The sequence below is a fragment of the Bufo bufo genome, chromosome 2, assembly GCF_905171765.1.
Source record: "Bufo bufo chromosome 2, aBufBuf1.1, whole genome shotgun sequence".
Lineage (NCBI taxonomy): Eukaryota > Metazoa > Chordata > Amphibia > Anura > Bufonidae > Bufo > Bufo bufo.
In genome coordinates this window covers 281838608-281848370 of record NC_053390.1, presented here as the reverse complement: position 1 = coordinate 281848370, position 9763 = coordinate 281838608, and the positions used below count along the sequence as shown (strand labels likewise).

The 9763-nt window shown below is 46.9% G+C and overlaps 1 protein-coding gene across 2 annotated transcripts in view; it reads left to right on the top strand.

Annotated features, from left to right (window-relative positions):
* The first annotated feature begins 220 nt into the window (after positions 1-220).
* ACACB (acetyl-CoA carboxylase beta) overlaps positions 221-9763 on the top strand; it is a 226043-nt gene continuing 216500 nt past the window's right edge. For both annotated transcript variants that reach the window (XM_040416600.1, XM_040416598.1), the window contains exon 1: positions 221-302. The gene's annotated coding sequence lies outside the window, so the exon portion shown is untranslated. The remainder of the gene's footprint in view (positions 303-9763) is intronic.

The window sequence follows — 9763 nt, the reverse complement described above, 5'->3', positions numbered from 1 at the left end:
GGTAATAGCACAGAACAGGCATTTTCTCATAGACTGCACATATCTAACTGCCTGCTGCCCACCCAAAATGACTGCCGGAAAGGACTTCTATTGGAGGGGAGAAGCTGCCTCTAGTGCCCGCCGCATGTTCCTGTAATCACGGTGTAGAGTTAGGAGCAGTTGTGGCCACGCCTCGCCTGGACCCTGATTGGTGCTGCAGGCTGGTGGGCGGGGCCGGTTGCTGTCGGTTAACCCTGCCTGTACTGTGTGTCCTTACAGAGCAGAAGCTGATAGCAGCAGCAGCAGCAGCCCGGGGATGGATGGTAAGATGTGTGGATGTGGGTGGTGGTGGAGGGCTGGTGCTGTGTTCTGCACTAGGGTGTATAGCAGAGCTTCAGTCTTTACCAGCACTACTACCCCAGGGGGTTGTTTACCACAAGGCTGGGGGTGACACATGGGCCCCTGTCCATGTGTGGGCACTTGTAGGTATGGATCCTGGCAGGTCATAGTGAGCATCTGTACATGTCTATGATGGCACATGGTGACAGGCATGTGCCACCCTCTTCTTGTGATGGATGGTGCCTGTCACATTCCGTTCACTGCCCAGCAGAGGCCACAGCAGTACATGGAACTGATGACCTTTGGCACACATAGTCCCAGCTGCTTCCAGAGAGGCCTGTTTTTAGGAACTGGTGGCACAGAATAGATTCCTGGCTGGTCGTCCTGTCCTGCTTGTTTTCGGCACAACCTGTATTTCCAGCACCGCACTCACCTTATACAGTTATTGAAAACTCTTCCATGGGAACAAGAACAGTTTGAAGCTTTTCAGACGTCCCTAATGAGATCTAGAACTGTTTACATACCCTGTTATTGGGAATACCAGCTCCTTACTAGGGAGCAGTACCAGTTAAGGCTAAAAGGGCACAATAACCTATACAAACTCCTCCGAATTAAAAAATAAACAGAGAAAAACTCAGATGCATACCAAAAACAAAAAGTTCCTGGTATACATCTAGCACGCCTATAGAATTCTGTGAGGGTGGTTGCACGCTTAGAGGTTTACCCATAGACTTTTCAATATAAAAAATAAATCAGAAATTTTTTTGTAATATGCTTTATTTTTTTTATTTTTTTTTACTTTTCTTAGCAAAGTACGGGCCTGAAGTTCAGGTGCCTATTGAGCTTTAGAATCCATATTGTGTACCCTACTGTGAATGGGAGGACGGATTTACTTAGGCCTGTGATGGCATTGGCTATCCTCCGACACTCCAGCTGTGGTAAAACTACGACTCCCAAGATGTAGACTTGTTTGGCTGTTCTCAGAACTCCAGAGGTTAGCCATCACTGACTTAGGGCTCATGCACACAAACATATTTCTTTTCCCGTTTCCATTCTGTTTTTTTTCTTTTTAAGTCCAAATGTGGAACCATTCACTTCAATGGGGCTTGAAAAAAAAAAAACGGAAATGACTCCGCGTGCATTTCATGTCCTCATGTCCGTTCCGCAAAAATAAAAATAGAACATGTCCTATTCTTCTCCATTTTGGGGACAAGGACAGGCTTTGTTACAATGGATCCGCCCCAAAAAAAAAAACGGATGCAACACAGGCGTCACCCATTTTTTTTGCGGCTCTTTGTTTTGCGGACCTCAAAATGCCTATGGTCGTGTGCGTGACCCCTTAGGCTGCACTGAGTGCTGTGCATGCAGGAGCTCCACATCACATCAGCCTGAAATAGCCCATCTATGCCAGCCCTTAGGAGAGCAGCGCAGGTACAGGCAGGAGCAGTGACATGCTATGGAGCTCCTGCCTGTACAGCACTCAGTGCGGCCTAAGTGAATCCGTCCTCCCATACACAATAGTGTACAGAATATGGGTTCTAAAGCACAATAAGCACCTGAATTTCAGGCTCCTATTTTGCTAAGAGAAGTGAAAAATAAATAGAGCATATTACAAAAAAGCATGTAGTCACATTTAGAGTACGGTAGGTTTCTATAAAGTCCATGTGCCATCCGCCTTTTATTTGCAGACCCATTGGGCCAGATTTATCATTACTCTGACAGCTCACTCCACTTTCACATATGGATGTACCTGTGTGCCAAATTTGGTGAGGATCGGTCCAGTCATTTGGTCGCGCATAAAGGATGTCTAGACAGACAGAAACTCATTTTTATATATATAAGAGGTGAGGCTTTACAACAGCTAAAGGTCTGCAGTTCATGGCTATCATCTTCCTACACACAAGAAGAAATGGTGGAATTTCAGATTCTATTCTATGTAGAAGAATTAAAATGAGGGGCAGTCTCCAGAAAATAGAGATCTATGAGTAGATAATAACTGTGTTTAAAGGGGTTCTCTAGGACCGGGAACCTATTTTAACCCCGCACTGCTTGAACTTTGATCTTTGTCATTGAGGTAATGGAATGGGGGCTACTGAGGGCTGATATGAGGCAATTGACGCTGCTGGGGGCTGATATGAGGTCTGATTGGGGGTCATTCACATTGGGGTCTGAGCTGAGGTCTGATTGTGGGTCTTATTAACATTGGGGGTCTGATTGGGGCTGTTAGGTGAGGTCTGATCTAAGGTCTAATGAAAAATATTTTTTTCTTATTGTCCTCCTCTAAAACCTAGGTGCGTCTTATGGGCCGGTGCTTCTTATAGGGTGAAAAATACGGTAAAACTTTGGAAAAAAACAAATTTTTCCTTGCATTGCCATATTCTGACCCCATAAACTTTTTATTTTTATTTGTACGGAGTTGTGTGAGGGCTCATTTTCTGTGTGACGAACTGTACTTTTCACTGATACCATTCTGACTGATTACTTTTTATTCTAATTTTTGTGGAGGTGAACTAGTGTGCAGCAGCCTTGTACCACTCCTGAGTACAGGGGCTGCCGCATACTGCATCCTAGGGTTGTTGCGGGTATCGAAATTTCGATACCCAATCGATACTTTTGTCCCGGTATCGATACGATACCGGGATTTCCGTTTTTTCGATACTGGGCTGCGCTTCTGCGCAGTCTAGTATCTCTGAACATGAGCGCGCTGCTATCGGCGCGCTCATGTTCTCTCTCAGCAGCACGGGGAGAAGGAAGCAGTCCTCCCTCCCCCTGTGCTGCTGCCGCTGCCACCAATGAGAAGAGAGGGGCGGCAATGAGAAGAGAGGGGGTGGAGGAGGGGCGGCAATGAGAAGAGAGGGGCGGAGGAGGGGCGGGCGCACTGCGCCACCAATGATAGGATTACTATCGGAGCGATGGGAGGAGACATCAGCTTCACTAGTGGGCGTTCCTTTTCCCTGCGCTGCGATTGGACAGCGCTACAGCCAGGGAGAAGGAACGCCCACTAGTGAAGCTGATGTCTCCTCCCATCGCTCCGATAGTAATCAGCAGCATGTGGAGCAGGAGAGGAGACAGTAATGGGGCACTGCGAGCGAACGGAGCGGCGCCCAGGACTAAATGGTGAGTGCTGAGACATCGCTGGGCGCCGCTCTGTGTGGCCTAATAGTGAAAGTCTGGACTCATATACAGTAGTCAGTCTTTAACACATACAGGAGGCGGGTGCCGGCAGCAGAATCGCATTGCCGGCACCCTGCCCCTGACAGGGAGCTGCGATCAGCGGCAGTTAACTGCCGCTGATCTGCTAGTACCCGCCTCCTGTATAAAGGGGTAAAATCATTGGTGGTGCAGTGTGCCCCCCCCTCAATCCCCCCCATCCCATTAAAATCATTGGTGGCACAGTGCGCCGGCCCCTCTCAACCCTCCAGTATTAAAATCATTGGTGGCAGTGGCCACAGGGACCTCTCCACTCCCCCTCATTGGTGGTGCAGTGGCAGCTTCTGATCGGAGCCCCAGCTGTGTAAGCCTGGGGCTCCGATCGGTTACCATGGCAGCCAGGACGCTACAGAAGCCCTGGTTGCCATGGTAACATCCCTGATGCTGTGTGCACAAAGCACAGAGCAGCAGGGACAGTGTGGAGTCCTATTCACCCTGATAGAGATCTATCAGGGTGAATAGGAAAAGGGATGAAAGATCCCAGGTTCTAGCCCCTAAGGGGGGAAATAGTTATTAAATAAAAAGTGAAAAAAAAAAAAACCACTAAAATATGAAGTATAAATCACCCCCCTTTTCCCAATTTCACATATAAAATATATAAATAAACATATTACATCGCCACGTCAGAAAAGTCCAAACTATTAAAATATAAAAAAAAAATCTAGCTGGTGAATGCCGGAACAGAAAAAATAAAATAAAAACTGCGCGATTCGCCATTTTTAAAAATGAGGAATGCACGTGGCTTTTTTTGTTTATTTTTTTCGCGTGGTATCGAATGGTATCGAGTATCGCAATACTTTTTCATGGTATCGAAACCGAATCAAAAATTTGGTATCGCAACAACTCTACTGCATCCAGCTCCCCCGATCCTCGCCGGGGGGGGGGGGGGGGGGGGGACAGGAGCACGGCCGGAAGGTTTCACTCCTAGTCCTTAACTTCTCATATGCCGTGGTCACATTTGACCACAGCATCTGAGGGGTTAAATGTATGTGGTCAACGTTATCGTCAATTGCATACATTGGTCCCAGGTGCCTACTGTTTGAGACAGAAGGCACCCAGTGGCTGTGGCAGCCGCTCAGCTTACGAACATGCACCATTTTTAAATGCCCGACCGCCAACGTAAATTTACGTTTGGCAGTCGGGAAGGGGTTAACTAATCAGTAAAGGTTCTGGACACCTTATTAATGTATCTGTGAATAAAACTTTTCTGAAAAGTGGCAACTAGGGTTTCTATAGTTTTTTCTGACTTGCTGAAAAAGGGGGCAGGTTTGTTGGAAAGGGGTGCGATATTCTGCCAAAATTCTAGCTTAAAATTCTGTCCAAAGTAAGCCAACTAATAGTTGGTACATAGTCATCGATAAGCGTCTATCCCTGCACCATACGTATGCAGCCTGAGCCACTGTGATAAATTTGGTCCAGATTTATCCAAATAAAGCAACCAATCAGATTGATCATTTCATTTTCCAAGGAAGTTCTGAAAAATAAAAAAATGGAATTTGGTTGCTATAGGCAACAAAGCCTGTTTTCTTTTGCACCATTTTGATAAATCTCCCCCACTAAGTTTACATCAGTTATGGGATTATAAAATATGGGCGAGCACTTTTCTGTCCTTTTGTCATTTGTTTGGCCAGTAATTTTCTGCAGCCCCAAAAGCATAGCTGACTGTAATGTACAGACTGGCTGAATGTACCAGTGCGGCTACAGTAGTGTCCTGAACAAGGCCCCCCCAGTATGACTACCATACACCTGGGGTGGGGGGTAGCCCCTTTTAAAGGGATTCTGCAGTTTGTTTTATCTGATGATCTATCCTCAGTGATCTATTCAAGTGAACGGAGCTTAGCTGCGCCCAGGCCAGTTGATACTAGTCGTAACGTCACTGGGCCAGCGGTAAACAGTGAGAAGGCCGCCGCGCTGCTGGAGCGCCGCTGCCTTCTTAAACAGCTGACCCCCGCCGATCAGATGCTCATGATCTATCCAGAGGATAGATCATCAGTTAAAACAAACTGTAGAACCCCTTTAATATTAAGAAATGACATTGAAAGAAAGGAACTTGTACTAAGCATGTTTTGCTTCCAGTAAACAAGGTACTGAACAAGTGCCAGAGTAAGAGTTACAAGCAGAAATGCATGTCTTTACAAGTCTAATAGCAGGTTTTTCTTGAGTTGCGTTTTTTTTCTCCCTGAAAACATTAAAAGAAAATCAGCATAGCAATGCAACATGCTGTTAGTGAGAGGAGTAGGACAAGCAGAAATTAGTAGGCTGTACTGTAACCAGTCACTGATATAATGGATATATCTGCTACATCTTCTCTGATTCAATAGAAGCATTAAGAGACCTGGATTGTTTTGCTCCACTGAAATCCAGGAAGCCAGTGATGTCTAGCACTTCTGGGATTCTTTCCTTCACAATTCATATTGGAAACACTGATTGTTTCAGAAAGCAGCACAGAACAATGTACCCATTATACTGTAAAGTCCTGGCAAACATGCTTATTACACGGGAATACAGGCTTCATGGGAAGAAACAGACTTCACGTACCAAGACTGTATTTTTGTATCGGCCTCATAAATAATACTGCATCAGGCTTCTCACAAAATAAAATTGTACTTTTGGCTCCTGATCAAAACTACTTATTTTACCCTTTGTGACAGAACAGCTGATTTTTTTTTTTAATAAAGACCAACTGACAAAAAAGATTTTTAGCCCAAAATGAGTAAAAATGCAATCATAAAAAAATTGCCATGGAAGTTGTACATAGCCTTTAAACATGCAGACTATTCTGTGACTTAGGCCTCTTTCACACTTGCGTTGTCCGGATCCGGCGTGTACTCCACTTGCCGGAATTACACGCCGGATCCGGAAAAACGCAAGTGTACTGAAAGCATTTGAAGACGGAACCGTCTTCCAAATGCTTTCAGTGTTACTATGGCACCCAGGACGCTATTAAAGTCCTGGTTGCCATAGTAGGAGCGGGGAGCGGGGGAGCGGTATACTTACAGTCCGTGCGGCTCCCGGGGCGCTCCAGAATGACGTCAGAGCGCCCCATGCACATGGATGACGTGATCCATGTGATCACATGATCCATGCGCTTGGGGCGCCCTGACGTCACTCTGGAGCGCCCGGGGAGCCGCACGGACTGTAAGTATGCTGCTCCCCCGCTCCCCGCTACACTTTACCATGGCTGCCAGGACTTTAGCGTCTTGGCAGCCATGGTAACCACTCTGAAAAAGCTAAATGTCGGCTCCGGCAATGCGCCGAAACGACGTTTAGCTTAAGGCCGGATCCGGATCAATGCCTTTCAATGGGCATTAATTCCGGATCCGGCCTTGCGGCAAGTGTTCCGGATTTTTGGCCGGAGCAAAAAGCGCAGCATGCTGCGGTATTTTCTCCGGCCAAAAAACGTTCCGTTCCGGAACTGAAGACATCCTGATGCATCCTGAACGGATTTCTCTCCATTCAGAATGCATTAGGATAATCCTGATCAGGATTCTTCCGGCATAGAGCCCCGACGACGGAACTCTATGCCGGAAGACAAGAACGCAAGTGTGAAAGAGCCCTAAGGCTACTTTCACACTAGCGTTCGGAGCGGATCCGTCTGATGTTTCATCAGACGGATCCGCTCCTATAATGCAAACGCTTGCATCCGTTCAGAACGGATCCGTTTGCATAACAGTTTATTTCAGATCTGATTTTTCACTTCGGAAAACTCAGATCCGACAGTATATTCTAAACACAGAAGCGTTCCCATGGTGATGGGGACGCTTCAAGTTAGAATATACTGAGAACTGTGTACATGACTGCCCCCTGCTGCCTGGCAGGTGCTTCCAGGCAGCAGGGGGCAGACCCCCCCCCCCCCCCCCTCCTGTATTTAACTTATTGGTGGCCAGTGCGGCCCCCCCTCCCTCCCCAGTATTAATTGTAAGCAGTGCGGCCCCCCTCCCTCTATATTCATCGGTGGCCAGTGCGGATATTAAATATGAGCAGTGCGGTCTCCCCCTCCCTCCCTCCCTCCCCAGTATTAAATATGAGCAGTGCGGTCTCCCCCTCCCTCCCTCCCCAGTATTAAATATGAGCAGTGCGGTCTCCCCCTCCCTCCCTCCCCAGTATTAAATATGAGCAGTGCGGCCTCCCCCTCCCTCTATTTATTGGTGGCCAGTGCGGATTCAAAGTATTGTGATCAGTGCGGCCTCTCCTCTCGACCCCCCCCCCCCCCGGCGCATTGCCTATAGACCTGTCACTTACCAGTAGGAGGAGCTCCCGGCCGGTCACATAGATCGCAGCTCTTCAGGTAAGTATAATGCTGCTATTTGTTGCTAAGTAACCATGGCAGCCAAGACTGCAATAGCGTCTTGGCTGCCATGGTAACCGATCGGAGCCCCAGCGATTTAAACTGGGACTCCGATCGGTACTCTCCGCTGCCACCAATGATGGGGGGGGGGGGGGGGTCGAGAGGAGAGGCCGCACTGATCACAATACTTTGAATCCGCACTGGCCACCAATGAATAGAGGGAGGGGGAGACCGCACTGCTCATATTTAATACTGGGGAGGGAGGGAGGGGGAGACCACACTGCTCATATTTAATACTGGGGAGGGAGGGAGGGGGAGACCGCACTACTCATATTTAATACTAGGGAGGGAGGGGGAGACCTCATATTTAATATCCGCACTGGCCACCGATGAATATAGAGGGAGGGGGGCCGCACTGCTTACAATTAATACTGGGGAGGGAGGGGGGGCCCCACTGGCCACCAATAAGTTAAATACAGGAGGGGGGGGGGGGGTCTGCCCCCTGCTGCCTGGCAGCACCTGCCAGGCAGCAGGGGGCAGTCATGTACACAGTTCTCATTATATTCTAACTTGAAGCGTCCCCATCACCATGGGAACGCCTCTGTGTTAGAATATACTGTCGGATTTGAGTTTCACGATGTAACTCAAATCCGATGGTATATTCTAACATAGAGGCGTTCCCATGGTGATGGGGACGCTTCAAGTTAAAATATACCATCGGATTGGAGAAAACTCAGATCTGATGGTATAATCCTGACTTTACATTGAAAGTCAATGGGGGACGGATCCGTTTGAAATTGCACCATATTGTGTCAATGTCAAACGGATCCGTCCCCATTGACTTGCATTGTAAGTCTGGACGGATCCGTTTGGCTCCGCACGGCCAGGCGGACACGAAAACGCTGCAAGCTGCGTTCGGGTGTCCGCCTGCTGAGCGGAGCGGAGGCCAAACGGTGCCAAACTGATGCATTCTGAGCGGATCCGCATCCACTCAGAATGCATTGGGGCAGTACGGATCCGTTCGGGGCCGCTTGTGAGAGCCTTCAAACGGAACTCACAAGCGGAGCCCCGAACGCTAGTGTGAAAGTAGCCTTAACTGTGCGAATGCTACTCCTCTAATAAACCTTCTCTCTAAATTACTAAAAGGTCATAAACACTTATTTAAGCCACATTCTTATCAGTAAGATAAGAATTCAGCTATAATGAGTGTTTATAAGTTCAGAGATCAGACATAAAGAGCCGTCAGACGGGAGACAGTATAAATACAGATCCTGCTACTAGAGAATCTCGAGGCTGTACAAAGAAAGAGGCTCCAAATTTTTTATAAAGGCCGACTGAAAAAACTATTTTTAGCTCAAAATGAGTACAATGCAATAATAAAAAAAAATGCTCCAAAGGTCTACATAGCCTTTAAAGTAAGAGTTGGGCATATGTTCCAGCTGTGAACTGAAAATTCTGTATAATTTACTTCCTACGGCGTATTCCTACTTGCTGTTTGTTTCCAATATTAGCTTCGATTTGGGCCTCGTGTTATGGATTTGTATGGCACAGATAGTTCATACAGTGCCCATACTGTACCTCTATGTGCCCAATTCTATACTTCAAAGGCTGGATTCACAGATTTTTTTGCGCTGTTTTTCTGCACTTTTTTGCTATGTGAGACATTTTTCGCACACACTGTTCTTGTTTGTAGAATGCCAACTCCAGATGTTGACTAAAAGTCTATGAGAAATATGAAATGCAGGACACACACCATTTTTTTAAAGCATCATGTTGAAATATTTAGTTTGCCAATTTGCATTCTTTGTTCTATAGAGAAAAAAAATCTGGAAAAAATGCCACTAAAACAGGCTATAAAAACACATGCAGTATGCAAAAATAGAAACAAAATGCCAGAATTGTTTTTTATTTTATCCCACCTCCAAAAAAATGAAATAAAAAGCAGTT